The 21988-nt window shown below is 45.9% G+C and overlaps 1 protein-coding gene across 5 annotated transcripts in view; it reads left to right on the top strand.

Moving 5' to 3' along the window:
* The window catches only part of LOC140420935 (plastin-3-like), a 169191-nt gene that overhangs the window by 63756 nt on the left and 83447 nt on the right, over window positions 1-21988 (top strand). The window contains exon 1 of one of the 5 annotated variants that reach the window (XM_072505099.1): window positions 8174-8319. The exons of the other annotated variants lie outside the window; for them this stretch is intronic. The gene's annotated coding sequence lies outside the window, so the exon portion shown is untranslated. Of the gene's footprint in view, window positions 1-8173; window positions 8320-21988 lie in introns of those variants that run through there. 5 annotated transcript variants of the gene reach the window in all.

Genomic DNA, 21988 nt, shown 5'->3' with positions numbered 1-21988 from the left:
CCACACAAGATCGAAAGCACCATAACATTTAATGCTTGAACCATTATAATCTCTGAGATATTTTGTGATTCCTTCTAATTGGCTGAATTTTTAGATTTTTTAAATCAGTCATACTGATTAAATTGGCTTTGGCACCAGTGTCTAACTTCGATTGGCCACTGTACCATTCACTTCAAGTGGTAGCAGTCATTTGATTTGATTTATTATTGTCACATGTATTAGTATACAGTGAAAAGTATTGTTTCTTGCATGCTGTACAAACAATGCATAGCGTACATAAGGAAGGAAGGAGAGACTGAAGAAGGTTACAGTTATAGCAAGGTGTAGAGAAAAGATCAATTTAATACGAGGTAGGCCCATTCAAAAGTCTGATGGCAGTACGGAAGAAGCTGTTCTTGAATCGGTTGGTACATGACCTCAAACTTTGATATCTTTTTCCTGACTGAAGGAGGTGGAAGAGAGTATGCCTGGGATGCGTGGGGTCCTTAATTATGCTGGCTGCCTTTCTGAGGCAGCGGCAATTATAGATAGAGTCAATGGATGGGAGGCTGGTTTGCGTGATGGATTGGGCTACATTCACAACCTTTTTGTAGTTTCCTGCGGTTTTGGGTAGACCAGGATCCATACCAAGCTGTGATACAACCAGAAAGAATGCTTTCTATGGTGCATCTGTAGAAGTTGGTGAGGGTCGTAGCTGACATGCCAAATTTCCTCAGTCTTCTGAGAAAGTAGAGTCGTTGGTGGGCTTTCTTAACTATAGTGTCGGCATGGGGGGACCAGGACAGGCTGTTGGTGATCTGTACACCTAAAAACTTGAAGCTCTCAACACTTTCTACTTCGTTCCCATTGATGTAGACAGGGGCATGTTCTCCACTACGCTTCCTAAAGTCGATGATGATCTTTTGTTTTGTTGACATTGAGGGAGAGATTATTGTTGTCGCACCAGTTCACCAGATTCTCTATCTCATTCCTACACTCTCTCTCGTCATTGTTTGAAATCTGACCCACTACGGTGGTGTCATCAGCAAATTTGAAAATCGAGTTGGAGGGGAATTTGGCCACACAGTCATAGGTGTATAAGGAGTATAGTAGGGGGCTGAGGACACAGCCTTATGGGGCACCGGTGTTGAGGATGATCGTGGAGGAGGTGTTGTTGCCTATCTTTACTGATTGTGGTCTGTGGGTTAGAAAGTTCAGGATCCAGTCGCAGAGGGAGGAGCCGGGGCCAAGGCCACAGAGTTTGGAGATGAGTTTTGTAGGAATGATGGTGTTGTCCTCCTCAACCGCATTTATTTCAAATTGAGCATCAGCTTGCATTTTTTTTTTAAAGTGCTGGAGAATTCTTTGATGTCTCCAAAAAATTATTATTCTCTGTTATTACTCCGGATGTTTCATCACCGTAGACTGTGCCTTCCCCTGTGCTGACTGAACTGGGGTTGAATTTGGAGTGACAGTTCTGACCAAAGTGATTGTTTTTCTTTGCACATGGAACAGAATTTGCCAAACGCTGGACACAGCCTTCATTTGTGCCTTTTACACAGAAATACTTTGTCCTGATCTTTAACCTGTTTGTTGGTGTGCGAGGAGCTGCAGGAACTTTCCTGCCTTTTTTTTGGAAGTTTCCTGCCTTTGATCTTCTAAATTTACTGCAGTAAGAAACAGATTAAATTGTTTAAACACAGACACCTGTTCAGTAAGAGAGGCAGAACTGAGAAGAAGGCAGAGTTAGCGAATAACTGCTGCAGTTTTTTAAATTTGGAGCATGCAATTACTTTTTTCCAATTAAGAGGCAATTTAGCATGACCACTTCACCTACCCTGCACACCTTTTTGAGTTGTGGGGGTAAGATCCTGGCAGACACCCGGAGAATGTGCAAACTCCACGTGGACAGTGACCCGGGCAGGCATTGAACCTGGGTTCTCGGCACGGTGAGGCAGCAGTGCTAACCACTGTCCCACCCTGATAACTGCCGCAGTAACTAGATTTAAAATGGACTTAAAAGCAGACTTCCGAAGTAAATCCAAAGTTTGATGCCATTTTAATACAGTCTGGTAATTGATAGTTAAAGCAACTGTGAAGGCAAATAAATCCTGAGGAGGGAGGTGTAAAATCTGTAAGTGAATCCTTGATGGAAGCCGTTGAGAGAAAAATAAAATTTGAAAGTGTGTCATTTTGAAAGAGGAATTTTAGCTCGCTCGTGTAGAAGCTGGAGTTCAGTGAGACAAGGTGGTTCATGGTAAAAAGATAATCTGGGGGAATTTTGAGGGAAATCCTCAGACATTTACTTGGGATCGGAGTGGAGTGTGTGTTTTGCCATAGCCAACTTGTCTGTTTAAAGGGACTTCGTTAATGAAACCATTGTAGCTTAAAATACACTTTGTAATCTGTGTTAATCTTAAAATCTGTGTGCATTTGTTGATCTAAAGGGAGAGTAAAATATTGTATCAGCTTCTCATGTCTAAGATTTTTTTCTAGTTAAATCTTTTTTAAAACATTTTATTGAAGCATTTGTAATTTTCACAATTAAACATATTGACATTTCTAAAACAACCGCGCGGGTCGGTGCACAAAATGCCCCCTAAAATAACAACACACAATAAACCACGTACCCCACTTCTCCCGCCCTATCCCCAATTACCAGTATACTAAATTCCCTGTCCTTACTTAACATTACCATGCCTTCTATTTTCCTCTCTCCCCCCCGCCCCCCTTTTCCCTTTTCCCCCCTTACTGCTGACGTTCAGTTTTTGTTAAAGAAACCGATGAACGGCTGCCAACTCCGGGCAAATCCCTGTATTGATCCTCTCGGAGCGAACTTGATTTTCTCCAGACTGGGAAACTCGACCATATCGCTGACCCACACTCCTGATTTTGGGGGCTCCAAGTCCCTCCCTCTCAGCAAGATTCATCTCCGGGCCACCAGGGAGGAGAAGGCCAGAATATTGGCCTCCCTTCCCCCCCCACCCTCCCCCCTTTGCCCCAGGATCTTCTGACACCCCAAATATTGCTAATTCTGGATTCGGAGTTACCCTACCTTCCAGGACTTCTGACATAACATCCGCAAATCCCTGCCAGAGTTCCCTCAATTTCGGACATGCCCAAAACATATGAACATGGTTGGCCAGGCTACCCCCACACCGTCCACATCTGTCTGCCACCTCCTCAAAGAACCTACTCATCCGGGCTATCGTTATGTGGGCCCTGTGGACTACATTGAACTGAGTCTAGCACAGGACGAGGATGCATTTACTCTTTTCAAGGCTTTTTCCCACAGTTCAGTTTCCAGCTCCCTCCCAACTCCTCTTCCCACTCTAACAATTCCCTGTATATGTCCGAAACCTTCCCACCTCCAACCCCTGTTTTTGACAGCACTTTATCCTGTAGTCCCCTGAGGGGGAGGCGAGGAAAGCTTGGGACCTGTCTCCGTACAAAGTCCCGCACTTGAAGATACCGAAACTCGTTCCCTCCCGGCAAGTCAAACTCCTCCTCTAATGTCTCCCAAGATCGGGAAGCCCTCCTGGATGAATAGATCCCCAAACCTCTCAAACCCTGCCTGCTGCCATACCGTAAAGTCCCATCCAGCCCCCCCCGGGACAAACTGGTGATTGTCACAGATCGGTGACCACACTGACGCCCCCTCCAGTCTCATATGCTGCGTCCATTGCCCTCACACCCTCAGGACTGCCACAGGACGTGTGGAGTACCGAGCCGGCGAGAACGGCATGGGCGCCGTCAGTAAAGCCTCCAGACTCATACCTTTCGCAGGATGCTGCCTCCATCCGCTCCCAGGCCGACCCCTCCCCCACTACCCACTTCCTGACCATCGATATGTTGGCAGCCCAGTAATAGTTAATAATGCTCGGGAGAGCCAATCCCTGCGGGCCCGTTCCAGGAGTACCCTCTTTACTCTCGGGGTTTTATCCGCCCATATAAACGTCGATATCGCCACATTAATACTTCTGAAAAAAGCCTTTGGGACAAAAATCGGGAGCCACTGAAAAAGAAAAGCAGTCTTGGGAGAACAATCATCTTCACTGTCTGAACCCTCCCCGCCAGCGTCAGTGGGATCATGTCCCATCTACAAAAATCCCTTCTCATTTGATCCACTGCTTTGCCCAAATCTAACTTGTGAAGCTGCCTCCAATCCTTGGCCACTTGAATCCCCAGATACCTAAAGCTCTTCCCAACCACTTTAAAAGGTAGCTCCTTCAGCCTCCTTTCCTACCCCCGTGCCTGGATCACGAACATCTCGCTTTTTCCCATGTTTAACTTATAGCCTGAAAATCGCCCAAATTCCCCTAATACCTCCACAATTGCTGAGTACTCCATGTCCTCAACACCTGCTAACAGTCTTTTATCTAGCACAAAAAAATCTATCCTGGAGTACGCCTTATGTACCTGGGAGTAGAATGAATATTCCCTACTCCTTGCTCTCTCAAATCTCCACGGATCCACCCCTCCCATGTGCTCCATGAACCCCCACAGTTCCTCTGCCATTGCTGATAGCTTCCCTGACCTAGCACTCGACTGGTCCAGCCTCGGGTCCAGGACCGTATTAAAGTCACCCCCAGTGATCAGCCGGTACGAGTCAAGGTCTGGGACCTTCCCCAGCACCTTCCTGATAAACGTGACATCATTCCAGTTTGGGGCATATATATTCACCAGCACCACTGCCATTCCCTCTAACTTCCCACTAACCATAATAAATCTGCCTCTCGGGTCTACCTCTATCTTCCCCATCTCGAATGTCACCCTTTTATTAATCAGGATAGTCACCTCCCTTGTTTTAAAGTCCAGTCCTGAGTGAAACACTTTCCCGACCCATTCCTTCTTTAATCTAATTTGGTCTCCCAGTTTCAAGTGTGTCTCCTGTAACATAGCCACGTCCGCTTTTAACTGTCTCAGGTGTGCGAACACACAAGCTCTCTTAACCGGCCCGTTCAGTCCACGAACATTCCATGTAACCAGTCTGGTCGGAGGGGCTTTTGCCCCCCACCCCTGTCGGTCAACCATGACCGTTCCTAGGCCAGCTCCTAGCCCGTGTTCCACACCTCGCTTGACCTGCCCCTCGGCGGCGACTGCCATCTGATCTCCATCTCCAGTCTCCTAACGGTCCCTTACCCGTCAGCAGTGACCCTCCTCTCTCTCACCCCTCCCCCCACTTACCGTCTTTCCTCAGCTCTCCCCCCACTTTGCTCCCGTGAACCAGCTATCCAGTTAGCTCAGCATCTCCCACCCTCTGGCGTCAATAAGCCTGCCGACTGCCAGATTCTATCATACCTACCAATAAAACAAAGACTCAACACAGTAACAACAATCCCAAAAAGCAAACATACCCTCCCCCAAAGCACAGGCAAAGAGGCAAACCCCTCCCCCTTTAACCGGTTCTTATCAGTCTTACCTTCAAACAGAATCCAACTGATGCAAGATCAATCACTACTGAAGCAAGATTGTAGTCCAATTGAAGGCTTTAATGAACAAGTAGTTACCCCAGCAGCTCCGGTACAGAATGACTGCTGTGGGTGAAACACAGACTCTTATGCTCCACCTGCTGGGCGGAGCCAGCAGGCAGGTTCCACCACTCATACTACAGTATAAGGTACATCCCACCTAGGTACCGCGATACCCCTAACATAGCCTACCACACCAACACAAAGGGAGAAGCTTCAAGCCGCTTAAGTGAAATTATGCATGCAAGAATCCACCATCATTCTTGTGAAAAGTAAAACCCCCCATCGCATCTTAAAAGTTCTTCCCTCTGTGATATCATACATAAAGCAGTAAACCAAAATCAAATTACACAAGAAGAGAGGAAAGAAAAAAAATATTAAAACACCAAAACCCTTTTCTTCCTGAACATCGCAACTTAACTCTCAGAATTAAAAGACCGAAATTTTAAACAAGACATATCAAAACACAGAACCATTTTTCTCACCTCCCTGACATCCAGTCTCCTCCCCCAAACTCAGACCCCCATAGTTTGAGTTTAAACGTCGTTACACCAAGTTGCCAGGTTCTACCCCTCGCCCTCTGACCCATTCTTATCAGTCCCGTCACTTTCAAAGAGAATCAAACACAATAGAAGAAGCTCCAAGCAGCTTAATAGAAATTATGCATGCAAGAGTCAACCATCTTTGTTACAGAGACTAAATCAAAATCGAATTATACAAGACGAGAGAAAAGAAAAGAGAGAAAAACATTTGTTCTTTTAAAATAAAACACCCAAACCCTTTTCTTCCCGAACATCGCAACTTAATTCACAGAATTAAAAGACTGAAATTTTAAACAAGACAAAGCAGAACACAGAACCATGTTTCTCTCCTCCTCGCCACTCCATCCCATCCCTCAAACACAGCCCACCACAGATCGAAATTAAGAGTCCTTAATTTAAGAGTCCTTAAGCCAGATTATTGTCTTTCATGAAAGTAACCACCTCTTCCGGAGAATTGAAGTACAGCTCCCGATTCTTATAGGTCACCCAAAGACGCGTCGGGTATAACAGTCCGAATTTACTGTCTTTCTCAACCAGGGCCCCCTTAACTTTGTTGAAACTTGCTCTCCTCTTTGCAAGTTCTAGTCCCCAGTCTTGGTACACCCGGATCTCTGATTCTTCCCACATGTACCACGTTTCGTCTGCCTGGCCCACTTCATGATTCGCTCCTTGTCGAGGAATCGATGTAGCCTCACCACCATGGCCCTCAGGGGCTCACGACCCTGGGGCTTGCGTACGAGCACCCTGTGTGCCCTGTCCACCTCCAGCGGCTTGTCAAACACATCGGCCCCGACCATCTCCTGCAACATCTTCTCCACATACGCTCCCGCATCTGATTCCTCCTTCCCCTCTGGCAGCCCGACGATTCGGATATTTTGCCTGCGAAACTAGTTCTCCAAGTCTTCCACTTTATCAAGCAGTCGTTTCTGGCAGTCCTGCTAATTTCCAAAGCCATTGCAGTGGACTCCTCCTCTTGTTCAGATGCCAGCTCCTGGAGCTTTAGAATGTCCTGTCCCTGGGTCGTCATTTTCTCCTCCACCCGGTCAACCACTTCCTTAATTGAGGCTATCATCTGGGTTACATCTTCTGTACAATCCTTGCGATGCCGGGCAAACTTCTCATTCAGGTACTCGACCCATTGCTCCATCGACCAGTGAGCTGGCGTGGACACGCTTTGTCTCATTACCATTAAGCTCGATGACCTCTGATTCTTGCCTTCACTCATCTTTTGGTTTCTCCTTTTTCGACTCTTATTTGGACACGATACCATAAATTGAGGGTCACCTCCTTTTCCTCTCTCTTCGATCAACTTATGTTGAGAAACTTTCTGAAAAATCCGGCTTAAACACCATTAAAAAAAACACTAAGGGCGAGAGCTGCTGAATGTGCAACCGTTTACTCCATGGCTGCCACCGGAAGTATCTTTTCTAGTTAAATCTAATTAATGGTCCTGTGATTCTGTTCCTCCAAGTTTTCGGGGAGAAAATAGTAAAAGCTGTGGTCTTTTGAGCCAGTGTTCTTCCTGTCCAGTTATAACATCATCTGGGATTGTAACGTGTCTCACCGGGGACTTGACAGAGATGTGAAATGTTTAAAGGGATAGAGAAGGCAAACCCAGGACAGCACTTTCAGAGTAAGTGGGCAAGAAGACAAAGAAGGGTTCAAGGTGACGTCGGGAAATATTTCATAATGAGAAGAAAAATAATTGGAATGGATTGCCAGAAAGAATGATTGGGGTCAGAAAACAAGGCCCATTTTAGCAAAGAATTAGTCTGTAATGGAATAGTACTGGAGTAGATATTCTGGAAAGATGGCTGAAGGGCATCTCAATCTAAAGTTGCCTTCTAAAACAAAAAGAGCCTAATATGAGATTGTTGTGGTGCCCTCCAGCGTTGAATAGTCAGGTAACGCTTGTGGAATGGATAATAACCACTTCAACAAAGTATGCGGCAACTACAAAGCTGCATTTTAACAAAGGGACCTTCATCCTGAGACGGGATCTGGGGGAACGGGGGTGGGGAGAAAATTGGGCTTAATGCCCACTCGTTCTATAAAGTAAATATGAAGTTGTAGTTTACACAGCTAGCCCAAAACACTAAAACGCAAGAGATTGCCTCTTTGCAATGATTGTGCAACGCAAAGTGCTTGTTCCTAACATCCTAGGTATGTTGTGGCATGCTAGTTAATGTTCTGTGCGCAGCAGTTTGGAATGTTGTACAATGAGCCAGTTGGGTGTGGAAGAGTATTCTACCAGCTGTTACTTTAAACAGGAGACTGTTGTCAGCTAAGTTATTCTGCCGTTTTGTTTGTTCCAAAGAGTAGACCCGGTAAGTTGATGATTTTAAATAGTTGCGTGTTTATAAGGTTGTCTGGGGCACTGAAATGTTGACTAGTTTTCCTAAGCATTGAAGAACTTTAGCCTTTTAAGGATTTTGACTGAACTTTTTCCAAGCCTGATACTCGTAGTCTTGTTGAGCAATTTGACTTCACAGATTTTGCCAAGTTTGAGATGATACCTCACTTAAGCAACACTTAACTTTGTTATATTAAACCAGGTCTGGAGGAAAAACTCTTTGGGCAGGATTGTTCTTCATAAGTTTCAAAGCTGCCAGTTACTCCACAGACAACTGTGAATTCGCAACACCAAAGTGTTGAGGACACCCTCTAGCAAGCAGGCAGCTGGGACAGAGTAGGAAGGTTGTGTAAACTGGTAGCTCCAACAAGCACCAATTTTTCGGTCCTTTCTTGCCTTACCCTCTCAAATTTTTTTTATTTTAAATTTCGCTGCAGCTATGCTGCCATATTTTTGTAGCTGAGAGTCATTCGGAATTGAAGGCCGAGTTCTCTTGCAGGCTCTAGAACCTTGGGGAAAAGTCTGGCTGACGAGGAGGGGCTTTGACTGGGTGGAAAGGCTCAAGCTGCTTACCTGTCTTGAGTCCTCGGGGATGAGGGGTCAATAGGAAAACCAGGTGCAGTGGTATTGTCTAGTGCGCCTGCTCAGTCAGATCTATGGGTAATTTTGTAGATAGCAACAAAGTAAAATAAAATGGATTGGTGTGGGGGTGGGGAGGGGATTTGGGCACTTGTATGGGTGGCACCTTTAATTTGATCCTCCCAACTGAAGGTGGAATGGTTGAGGGATGGGAATATACAAGACGTGACTTGTACTGTATGCAAGGGAATGAGTTTGAATCCAAGTTTTTTTTTAACTTCAGTGGAAACAAAAGACAACAGCCTTCTATTATACCTTGCATTCAATTGCTCAACCATAGAATCCACTTCAGTGAGTGAGTTTCCTCTGTCTCTTATTTTTCCTGGGTTTGTTGAAAGAATGCAACTTCCTTTATTTTTACATTTCTGCCATTTCATTTTGCTGAGATTAGGTGTGTTGGTGATCTCACAGGGGAAGCATTTGAAAGACACTTGTTTGAATAAAACTTGTTTGAATTTAGCCCGAGATTGCAAATGAGATTAATTGCCTTGCTGGGCTGGAGTGAGAAGGTGTACCTTGATCTAATCGGATCGCTGGTGATGATGGGCTTTTAACGCTGAGCTGAATACATTATCCGAGCCCCATATCCTCATGTCGTTGATTGTGAAAATGTCAAATGTCACACATCTATCATGTTAAAATGTCAAAGATTATGGCCACAGTCGTTCCCCTCCGGCAAGGGGCCACTTTACTGTTAAGTTACCAATCCGATTGACTAAAGGCGATTGAATCACAAGGTACGAATAGCTACCGAATGAGGAAAAAGCCCCCAGCAGAAAAGTTGAACAATCAATTCCCCCTCTCTTTGTTTAAATGCTACAATTGGAGATTCAGCTTGTTATTTTAGATGTTAAAGGACCCCTCACAGTACTACATCTTTTCTCTAAATGACCATTTAAAATTTATGGTCTTTCCTCAGCAGAGGAAGCAGCCTTTTCCTATCACCTTTTACAGCCATGCATAATTGTAAAAGCCTCTAAGTCTCCTTTTAAGCTTCTCTGCTTCAATGGAAATAGTTCAGCCTCATGAATATATCTCCCTAATAATCTACACTTGTGTACTGTCACAGGTTTCTCCTTCTTCAGAGCACTGGCATTCTCATTTCCCCCACCTAATTATCAAAACTGATGCAAAATACTTGAAAACCTCTGCTATATATTGTACCTGAAACAGATTGTCGGAATCTATCTTACATACATAGATACATAGAACATACAGTGCAGAAGGAGGCCATTTGGCCCATCGAGTCTGCACCGACCCACGTAAGCCCTCACTTCCACCCTATCCCCGTAACCCAATAATCCCTCCTAACCTTTTTGGTCACTAAGGACAATTTATCATTGCCAATCGACCTAACCTGCACGCCTTTGGACTGTGGGAGGAAACCGGAGCACCCGGAGGAACCCCACGCAGACACGGGGAGAACATGCAGACTCCGCACAGACAGTGACCCAGCGGGGAATCGAACCTGGGACCCTGGCGCTGTGAAGCCACAGTGCTATCCACTTGTGCTACCGCGCTGCCCTGTTCTCTTAAAAGAGAACAAAATAATATTTTAGAAGCTGTTAACTGTGAGTCAGAGACTTAAGAAAGGAACAAGTCTTCTCTTCAAAAATGATTGGTTCTTGTAATAGTCTACTCCTTTTAAGGGGGCGAGTTCCTGTGACCCAAATGGCTGGAGCACATGAACCCTGGGAGTGGAGCACAGGTTTCCCAACTAGTTAGGAGTTTGCAGTCTTGGAACATGGTAGCTTTTATCTCACTCTCTGTATATAGTTTCTTACTTAATAACTGTTCATTTGTTAATCTATCTGGTGCTTGCCCATCTGTCAGGATATTATATTGGCAATGAGGGTCAACTGGAGTGCATTCCTGCGATTGGGAAATTAGAAGAACAGACCTCGTATAAAAACTTTTCCTTTGAAGCAAACTCATTCAACAATCCGGAGTGACAATGCCCTCTTTACAAAGTAGAATAATTTGACCCAAATATAGAGCAATGGGCACTATACGTTGAATGCCTTCATTATTTTTTCAAGGCTAATGAAAATTGGTGGGGAGTGGCGGGGGTAGGAAACACAGTGGTAATCCTACTAACAGCCTGTGGGGCTCCCACTTATAACCCAATTAGGAATCTGACATCTTCAGCTGCCCCCCGACTCCAAAAGAGAGGGGGGCGGGGGGGAGGCGGCAATGGAGTTACAGAGAGTACAAGCTGACGAGTTTTTGGCGGGAAGCCTCTGCCAGTCATGGTGTCAGAGATGACGGTGCAGAAGCCATTCAGCAAAGAAGCACTAAGCAAAAGAAAGCACAGAGATGTAGGGAATTTGGTCCACAGCCCAGGAGCTGTGAAGAATGCTGCCAGTGCAGGAGAGATGAACCCCAGTAGAGATGTAAATTCAGGGAAGCTACATTTTATGCCTGCAATAGGAGGGGCACATTAGGAGGAAATGTAAGATTAGGCAGAGCCCACCCTAGGCCACTCTGACGCCAGTACACAGTGTTGAGAATAACCTTGAAGGTGAATCCGAGGTGTACAGTTTAAACAACATCAAATTGGGCAAGATAGTCCCAATTATGATTGATAGTAAATGAAGGTAGACACTGGAGCCTCCGCTACAGTTGTAGGTGAACAAACATTTTGTTATCTGCAAGGTGGAGTCCAGCCCCTGAAGTTAAGAAGCATTTGACCAGGCTAGCCACATATACTGGGGGAGCTTTAAAAATCCTAGGAAATACCAAACGCTTGTAAGCTACTGGAACCAGTCTGCTCAACTCTCCCTAATAGTAGTGGGGTCCTAGGGCCAAATCTTATGGACTGAGAGGGGCTTTGCCAAATCAAATTAAATTGGCTAGAAATCTTACAAATTAGCGAAGATTGTCTTGATGACACCTTAAAAAAGCATCAGGATATTTTCCAAGATGTGTTAGGCAAGATACAGGGCCTCAGAACAAAGATTTATGTGGATCCAGAGGCCGCACCCAAGTTTTTCAGAGCTTGACCTGTTCCCTATGTCTTGGACAAGAAGGTTAAGTCTGAACTCGAGTGCCTAGAAGAATTGGGTATCGTTAAACCTGTACAGTCTTTGGAGTGGGCGGCTTCAATCGTGTCAGTGGTGAAGCCAGATGGAATCCTTAGAATATGCGAGGACTACAAACTAACTGTGAATCGGGCAGCCAAATTGAACTAATTACCTAATACCGAGAATTGAAGATGAATACGCTAAATTAGCAGGTGGTTTAACTTGCACCAAGCTTGCTATGAGTCATGTGTACCAACAACCAGAGTTAAGATGACACTGCCAGGGAATTTGTTACCATAAATACCAACAAAATCTTTTAGCAGTATACCCGGTTACATTTCAGTCGGTGCCCTTCCAGCGCATGATGGAAAGTTAACGACAGGACCTAACCAAGGTGATTGTCTATCTAGACTATGTATTTGAACAGGAGGGACTGGCTGTGATATTCGGAGTCTATAAATTTAACCAGTATGTCTATGAATGATATTTCATAGTTATTACTGACCACAAACCCCTGTTGAAGTTATTTAAGGAGGATAAGGCCCCCCACCCCCACCCCTGTGGCCTCAGATAGGGTCCAATATTGGGCTCTATTATTAGCAGCCTATGGGTATAACTGTTTCAACATAGGCCAGGCACGAACATTTCAAAGTCAGACAATTTGAGCCGCCTTCCCCTACCTCGGAGTACACCACCTCGCCAGTGCCACAGGAGATGTTTCATGCTTTGCACTTTCTCGATGCATTGCCAGTGTCAACGAGGCAGATTAAGCTTTGGACCCAAAAGGACCCCTTATTATCTTGAGTCAAGCACATGGTCCTTCACTGCTGATGTTATGATAACAGATCTGAGGTGCTACAAGACTTTCAGATCAAAAAAGATGAGTTAAGTAGTGAAGATGGTGTATTATTATGGGGAGCAAGGTTGGTCATTCCCAAAGCTATTGTTACAGGAGCCTATCCTGGGATGGTGAAGATACTTGTATGCAGTTATAGGGAATCTGGTCAAGTGATGTGGCCAGTGTCAAATGCAGTAACACTTGTCATCTGTGAACCTCACGCGCACTTGGGAATGGCTCGATCGCCCCCTGGGTGAGATTACGTGTCGACTCCGCAGGCCACATACCTGCTTATCGTAGGTACTCACTCCAAGTGGTTGGCACTCGATTCTTTTTATCCAATTAAGGGGCAAATTAGCGTGGCCAATCCACCTACCCTGCGCATTTTTGGGTTATGGGGGTGAGACCCTCGCAGACACTGGGAAAATGTGCAAACTCCACATGGACAGTGTCTCGGGGCCGGGTACGAACCCGGGTCCTCGGTGTCATGTGACAGCAGTGTTAACCACTGCTCCACTGTACCGCTCCGAATGGTTTGGTTTATGTGGAGAATATTGGTGCTAACAAAATTCCTGGGAACAGTCGTGGCCAAAATGGGTCCGGTGCCTGATAAGATAGGGGTTCAAGGTAGAAGGTTTAAAAAAAAAAATCACCTGGACCACTTGAGAAGAGAACCACACAACGAACCAGTGGGACAACCAGGTCCTAGTAGACTGTCCGTGAAATGGATGCGGATGAAAGTAATGCAATCTACCCAGAGGGCGAACACAATAATGTTTCATGGAGAACTGAGGGAACTACCTGTATGGATGTGCCTCCCCAAATTGAGAGTGAACCCATTGAAGTTCAAACCAAAGTTACCTCAACTGCTGAAACATCAGTGAGCTCTCAAAGGATTAAGAAGTCCCTGGACTGACTTGGCCGATAAGAGACTGTTCTGAGAGCTATTTGTTGTATATTTTTCTAAATAGTTCCTTTATTATTCGAACAATGTTAATCAGAAACTTAAAGGGTGAGGTGTGGTAGCTTGCCCCTTTAAGGGGGGGGGGGGGGTCTTCCCAGAGGGTCATGTCACCCAATTGGCCAATGGAGTCTGAGCACATGAACTTTGGGGGCAGAGCGCAGGTTTCCCAGTGAGTTAGGAGTTTGGAGTCTTGGAACATGGTAACTTTTATCTCACTCTCTGGATATAGTTTCTTACTTTAATAAGCCGTTCATTTGTTAATCTGCCTGGTGGTCGCCCTCTGTCAGGATATTACAGTTCTGATGAAAGATCATGGCCTGAAACATTAAGTCTGTTTTTCCGGTCACAGATGCTGCTGGACCACTTAAGTATTTCTAGTATTTTATGTTCTTATTGTTATAAAATGATTGATATTCTGGGCAGATTTTGTAAAGTGTTAGGTAAAAGTTATTACAAATAGTATATTAAGGCCTATAATTTATTTCCTTCAGGCGATCTGCATGACATTTGTACTTGTATTTGTTAGTGATCTATTAGTTCAATGGATTTTCATTTCTACAGTAATTGTGGACTGCTGTCTGCCATTAGGCTGCAGTTAGTCCACATCAAATGTCAAAAACCTGAACTCCAGGCTTGGTCTACCTCTTGGATAGCGTTCTTGCCTCTTAAGACAGAAGGTTGTGGGTTTATGCCCCACTCCAGAAACATGCAATCCAGGTTGCCACAGCAGTGAATTACTGAGGGAGTGCTACACTGCCAGAGGTGCTGTTTCCTTGACGAGATGAAACCAGTTTTAATGGCACTATTTGAAGTGGAGCGGGTTAGTTTGTTTCGGGATTAATTCTCACCGGTGTCCTGACCAACTTTTTATCCCTCAACCAGCACTGCAAACAGATTTTCAGAGAACTGTTTCATCATTTTTGGCAACATATTGTGTGCAAAATGGCTACCGAATAGCCCTACATTACCACAGTAATTATACTGTCTTTGCTGCACAAAACTTGACTCATAGATGCAAAGTCTTTAGGGCTGTGTTGTCGACTTTAGATGGCTGCAGTAGTGTTTAGAAACTTGAAAATCTGCATCCAATGTGCACTAGTCCACTCAAGAATTTTTTGCATTTATACAACACTTTTCAAAGACCCCAAAACTGTGCTGTGGCCAATGAAATATGTTGCAGTATAGACACTTGTAATATCAGAATCATAGCAGCCAATTTTCACTCCGCAACACCTCACAACCAGCGATCTGGTAATGGCCAGACCTCTGTCTTTGTGATGTTGAAATTAAATTGAAAATCGCTTATTGTCACAAGTAGGCTTCAAATGAAGTTACTGTGAAAAGCCCCTAGTCGCCACTTTCTGGCGCCTGTTCGGGGAGGCTAGTACGGGAGCGTTGATTGAGGGATAAATATTATTCCCAAAAACAAAGAACAATACAGCACAGGAAAGGCCCTGCGGCCCTCCAAGCCTGTATCGGTCACGAAACCAACCTTTGCCAAAACTCTCAGCACTTCCTTATGCCATATCCCTCTATACCCATCCCATCCATTTGTTTGTCAAGATGCCTTTTGAACGCTGTTAATGTATCCAAGACCAGACATCTTCTTTGAAAAATCATGATGTAAAATCAGTTACGCTCACCTGAGAGAGAAGTCAGGGCTTCTTGTTTAACATTTCATTCAGAAATAAGCTCCCTGACAGTGTAATAATCCCTCAATACTGCACTGGAGTGTCAGCCTAGACTCTTCACTGGTTGGAGTCATACCTAGCACGCAGGAAGATGCAGAGGTTCCTCAGGATAAGCCTAGACCCAACCATCTTTGCTACAATAAACATCTCATTCTCTGAATGACGTTTAATCACACTCTGGGATATTTAACAGATAACATGAAAAGACCCCATAAATAGAAATATTCCATCAACAGCCTTCCCTCTATCATAAGGTCAGAACTGGACATGTTCACTGATGATTGCGCAATGTTCGGTGTTATTCACAGCTCCTCGGATACTAAAGGAGTCCATGTCCATATATAACAAAACCTGGACATTATTCAGGTTGGGCTGATAAGTGGCCACAGAAATGCCAGTCAATGACCACCTCTAACCAGAGAGAATCTGAACATCTCCTTTGAATATTTGATGGCATTGCCATCTCTGAAACCGCCACTATCGACATCCTGGATTATCACTGACCCGAAACTGAACTGGACCAGCCACCTAAATACTTTTGCTACAAGAGCAGGTCAGAGGCTGGGAATTCTACAGAGAATAACTGTCCTCCTGATTCTTGAGTCTGTCCACCATCTATAAGGCACAAGTCAGGAATATGATGGAATATTCTCCACTTGCCTTGATGAGTGCAGCTCCAACAATACTCAAGCTCGACACCACTCTGGGCAACGCAGCCTGCTTCATTGGCACCCCGTCTACCAGAATAAACATTCACTCCCTCCACCACTGATGCATAGTGTGTAATATCCACAACCTGGCAGCAACTCAACAAGTCTCCCTCGACAGTACCTTCCATACAAACAACCTCTTAACAGCTGGAAGGACAAGGGTAGCAGATGCATTGGAATACCTTCACCTGCAAGTTCCACTCCAGACCACATACCATCCTGGCTCGGAACTATATCACTGTTATTCTTTCACTGTCACTGGATCAAGACCCTGGAACTCCCTTCCTAACAGTGCTGTGGGTATAACTGCACTGCACGGGCTGTAGAATTTCAAGAAGGTGGCTCACTACCATCTTCTAAGAGCAATTAAAGAGGGCCGCAAATTCCAACGATGCCCACATCCTATAGGGAAAAATAAATGCATTGTTTAATATAGTAAAGTCTTGCACATGGATAGCATGGACTTACTAATGGTGTGTATATATATATCAATAATAATTTTCTATCACTTTACCTGTTCATCTGCCATTTTGCTTTACGGGGCTGGAGGGCATAGTGCTAAAAGTGAAGCTTGTAAAAACCCATGTCAAACTGAAGAGGGACGGGGTGATGAGAAACTCTTGGGAGACATGTTCAGTGACCAGGGTTTTGAATGTTCAACTGGCAAGATGCTAGATGCCATAATGCTTAAGTCTATAGTTTTACATGTGCTTGCAAATCAATAGTGGGAGGTAGAGAAAAAGGGACATTCAAACAAAGTTAACTCGTACCGTTATAAGTTGGCAGCTGGTCTGGAAGCTTGTTGGTAGTAATTTGTGATGGGTGAATTTTGGGCCATGTTTCAGATGTAGCTAGACAGTGATGCGTCCTGCACTCTCGGCCCAGTTAATCTGCTAGCAACACCAGAGGGGGTTGGCTAGTTATTTCTTGAGTGTAGCAGACAGCTAAAGAATCATGAGTTTAAATACTCTTTTGAACAACAATTTCATTTTTGGTACAATAGAGTAATGTGTGCATGTACTGCTGACCTCCAGACTCTTTGCTTTGACTTCTGCCTCAGCATGAAGTCCCAGATGTAGAGAGCAGCAGTATGTGTACATAAACTGCATTCCTGAAGTTGACCTCTGGCGTATCAACATGGATTGTGATCACCAGCAGCAATCTTCAGCCCAGACTTGGTGCGCCGCAGTATAATGCACGCACTGCATAATATAAATGTTCTTGGCTCTGAGCTGATCTTCCCCTTTCCTCTGCCCTCTTTCTCTTGCAGGCAGTAGCTTATGCTATTGTGCAGTTGCATAGTTGCCAGCTGCCCTTGCTTGAGTGGCCATCCTTCTTGTTTTGACAATGAGGGTAGTGGGTGGCAAAGCCAGCTACCAACCCAGCTCTGTCTGATTTACCCGACACCCATGCAGTGTGTGCCCATCTAGAAAGGGAGGACCGGGATGGATGAGGTCAACGGAAAATGATCAGAAAGAGAACCGCAGACTTGAATCTCCTCTCCTTCCCGTTCTACCGTTTTCAATTCTTTAGCTGGTAACGGTACGAGTTAACTTTGTTTGAATGTCCCTCTTTAGCACCATTGAGAACATTGGGTGATCAAACCATGACAATTTCCTCAACCATGTGGCTTGACGGAAGCACCAGGGAATGGGGGGGGAGGGGAGAGGGGAAAAAGAACCCTGTTCTCAAATTCTACCCATTAAAAAAAACTGGTAAAATGTTGGTTTATGTTGTCACTGATTTAATTGAATCAGCTCTCTCTCTTTTTTGTGAGTATTCAGAGATTTGTATGCAGATCTCATCAGCTACTCGTGCAAATCTACTTTGAAGTAATTTGTTTTCAGTGCTTTTTTTTAATAAATGTTTTTTATTGGGTTTTTGAACAAAGTATATTTACTGTTATGTACACAGAATAAAATACATAGAAATGAAGGGAACACACAAAAAAAACCGAAAAAAAATTAAAATAAAATAACTGGTAGGGTATTACGTGCTAGCTCAACAACAGCAACTCTGTACAATTGGCAATATTATTTTTAACATAAGTAGGCATCTGTTTGTGGTGGGGGGGGGTTCATATACATTTGGGTGCTGGAGAAACAATTACAGTGGGCAATACGCGAATGGATCTGGCGTTGGTGTTGTCACTTGTTTCTCCCAGATGGTTTTCGCTGCCGTTGTCGTCTCGCATTCACCTCCGCTTCAGCCGTTCATCCCGTATTTTCCTTGTTCTCTGCTCCTGCAGATGCCAAGTTTGTTATCGTTTCCCATGCCCTCCTTCCGACTATCATTCCCATGCCTCCCCCCCCAACCTCTCTAGTTCCCCTCTTGCTCCCTGTCTCCTCCCTCTTCCCCCCCCCTCCCCTTCTCCTGTGGTACCTCCCCTCCCCTTTTCCTGTGGTTCCCCCCATCCCCTTCTCCTGTGGTTTCCCCCATCCCCTTCTCCTGTGGTTCCCCCCATCCCCTTCTCCTGTGGTTTCCCCCCCCCCTCCCCTCCTCCTGCGGTTCGCCTTTCTTTTATCTTGGGTTTAGCTGTTACGCCCCTCACCCGGTCTATCCCTCCCTCTTCCCCCGTCGGCGACGCTCCTTGGATTCTTGGCTACCTGGCTATTCTTCTGCTTGTTCGTTGGCCACAAACAGGTCCCGGAACAATTGGGTGAATGGCTCCCATGTTCTGTGGAAGCGTCGTCTGACACTAGGATGGCGAATTTGAATTTCTCTGTTTGGAGAGATTCTGAGAGGTCGGACAGCCAGTCTGCAGCTTTGGGTGGTGCTGCTGACCGCCAGCCGAACAGGATTCTACAACGGGCGATCAGGGAGGCAAAGGCAAGGGCGTCCGCCCTCATCCCCAGGAATAGATCTGGCTGGTCTGAAACCCCGAAGACCGCCACTTTCGGGCACGGCTCCACCCTCATCCCCACCACTTTGGACATTGCCTGGAAGAAGGCTGTCCAGTGTCCCACAAGTCTGGGGCAAGACCAGACCATGTGGGCGTGGTTGGCCGGGCCTCCTTGGCACCGTTCACATCTATCCTCTACCTCCGGGAAGAACCTACTCATATGTGTTTTGGGCTCTATGTACCACTTTTAGTTGCGTCAGGCTGAGCCTTATGCACGTGGAGGTGGAGTTGACCCGATGCAGTGCTTCGCTCCAGAGTCCCCACCCTATTTCAATCCCCAGGTCTTCCTCCCATTTCTTTCTTTTTGTGTCCAGTACGGTGTCGGCCCTTTCTGCCAGTCGTTCATACATGTCGCTACAGTTCCCTTTATCTCGGATGCTTGCATCCAGTAACTCTTCCAGTAATGTCTGTCGTGGCGGTTGTGGGTACGTCCTTGTCTCCTTTCGTAGGAAGTTTTTGAGTTGCAGGTACCTTAGCTCGTTCCCCTTGGCTAGCTGGAATTTCTCTGTCAGTTCGTCCAGTGTTGCGATCCCGACGTCCATATATAGGTCCCTGACAGTCCGTGTCCCTCCGTCCTGTCCCCACTTTTTAAAGTTGCCGTCAGTCAGCACTAGTGTGAACCTATGGTTGTTGCAGATGGGAGCTTTGTCCGACATTTTGGTCAGGCCAAATTGCTGCCGTAGTTGGTTCCAGGATGGAGGGTGGCTATCACCACCGGGCTGCTGGAGTATTTTTTGGGTGGGGATGGGGATGGGAGTGCCGCCGTGGCCAGGGCACGGAGGGAGGTCCCCTTGCAGGGGGTCTCTTCTGCGCGCACCCACTCGGCTTCTGGCTCCTTGATCCACCCCCTTATTCGCTCAGCTGTCGCCGCCCAGTGGTAGAATTGTAGGTTTGGGAGGGCTACCCCCCCCCCCCCCCCCCCCCCCCCCCATACAAAAGCCATAATTAGTTTGACTTGTTTTCAGTGCTGCTCATCATTTTCCTTTCTTTCTCTTGCGGAATACGGTGTGTGGGGGGAGGGGGGAGGATATACTCTGAAAATCAGCCACGGTCTCTGTAACTTCCTCCTGTCCTACAACCCTCAAGAGCTTAAGATGCTTCCAGCCTTGCAGATTTCCCACCTCTGGGGTGAATAACGTCAAACTGCAGTATCCCTGCTCCTTTAGCAGCTACCCCTTCCTACTCTTCCATAACAAACACTTGTGAATCCTCCTTCCCAGTACCCTTGCAGCTTGTGTTGGAGTAGACTCAGATTTTAAAAAAAAATTTAGAGTACCCAGACATGGGGAGAATGTGCAAATTCCACAAGGACAGTGACCCACGGCCGGGATTCGAATCTGGGTCCTCAGCGCCGCAGTCCCAGTGCTAACCACTGTGCCACATGCCGCCCTGGAGTAGACTCCGATTTATAATACAATCAATACCAGCATGTTCTTCTGCAGGTATATAATTCACTGTTTCACTCAAGGTTTTCATCTGTCTTTCCAGCTTTGATGCACACTACCCTTAAACAGTCATAGAATCATCGAATCCCTACAGTGCAGAAGGAGGCCATTCGGCTCATCATGTCTGCACCGACCCAAAGTCTCCACCTGAAGGCACTGATCTCCTCGAGCCTGTCTGATTTTCCCCTCTCTTGACTTCAGTGACATCCCATGTGCTAATATTCCTCTCACCATTCTTAATGTGCCCCGCCGGACTTAGCCCAAGTCTGCTTTCAGGACTCTTTCTCCACCATCAGTGTTTGCTAGTGTTCACCCTATCTCTAAAGGTGCCCTCTAGCCGCAACCCTAATACCCCTGCCTCATTGAGGAGCAGAGTTTTTAAAAAATATATTTTTATTCTCCTTTTTCACATTTTCTCCCAAATTTACACCGAACAATAATCAGTAACGAATGCAATGTCAATTCCCATACCAATAACAACGATCCCATCCTCCCACTAAACCCCCAAACATTAGCCCGTATGTTAACGTAAACAAATGACAGAAAGGAATCATCCATAGTCATCATTATCACATACAGTCCCCAGCACCACCACCCACCTACTGTTCGATGTAATCCAATTCATGAAAGTGCATAATGAACTTCTGCCCATGAATTCTTCATCGCCCTCCATCCTTCCCCTCAGTTCAAATTTGACTTTTCATGCGTCAAGAATTCTAGCGGGCGCAGGGTTGATCTCCAGCATAGCACGATCCACCTTCGGGCGATCAATGAGGTGACACCCCCCCCCCGCCGCCGCCACAACGTTCACACACACCTTCTACCCCTCAAAGAGCCGGTTCATCCTTGCCCTTGTAAGGTGTGCTCTATACACCACCTTCGGCTGTATCAGCCCCTACCTCGCACATGAGGTGTAGGCATTCACCCTCCGGAGCATCTCACACCAGAACCCCTCCATACCCTCTCCCAACTCTTCCTCCCACTTTGCTTGATCCCTTCCAGCGGCGCCTTCTCCTCCTCCAAAATGGCCTCGTAAACTGTCGATACTACCCCCATCTCCTGTCCCCTTGTCGTCAGCACCTCCTCCAGCAGCGTGGAAGCCGGCTCTACTGGGAAGCTTTGTATCTGCTTTCTGGCAAAGTCTCGAACCTGCATGTATCCAAATATTTCCCCCTGCTCCAGCCCATACTTCGCTCCCAACTCCTTCAATCCTGCAAACCGACCCCCAAGAGACAGGTCTTTTCGTGTCCTAATTCCTTTCTCCTCCCATCTCTGAAATTTTTCATTCCTCTTTCCTGGCTCAAATCTATGTTTTCCTCCGAATCGGCATCCTCAATGAAGATATTACTATCGGACACCCTGAGTATCTCCCCGGGGACGCCTGGAGTGGTGCTGTTGCTAGCGCCTTCAATCCCGACCCCCTACCCAACC

This window comes from Scyliorhinus torazame, chromosome 5, assembly GCF_047496885.1.
Source record: "Scyliorhinus torazame isolate Kashiwa2021f chromosome 5, sScyTor2.1, whole genome shotgun sequence".
NCBI lineage: Eukaryota > Metazoa > Chordata > Chondrichthyes > Carcharhiniformes > Scyliorhinidae > Scyliorhinus > Scyliorhinus torazame.
This window is presented reverse-complemented; position numbering and strand designations above follow the sequence as displayed.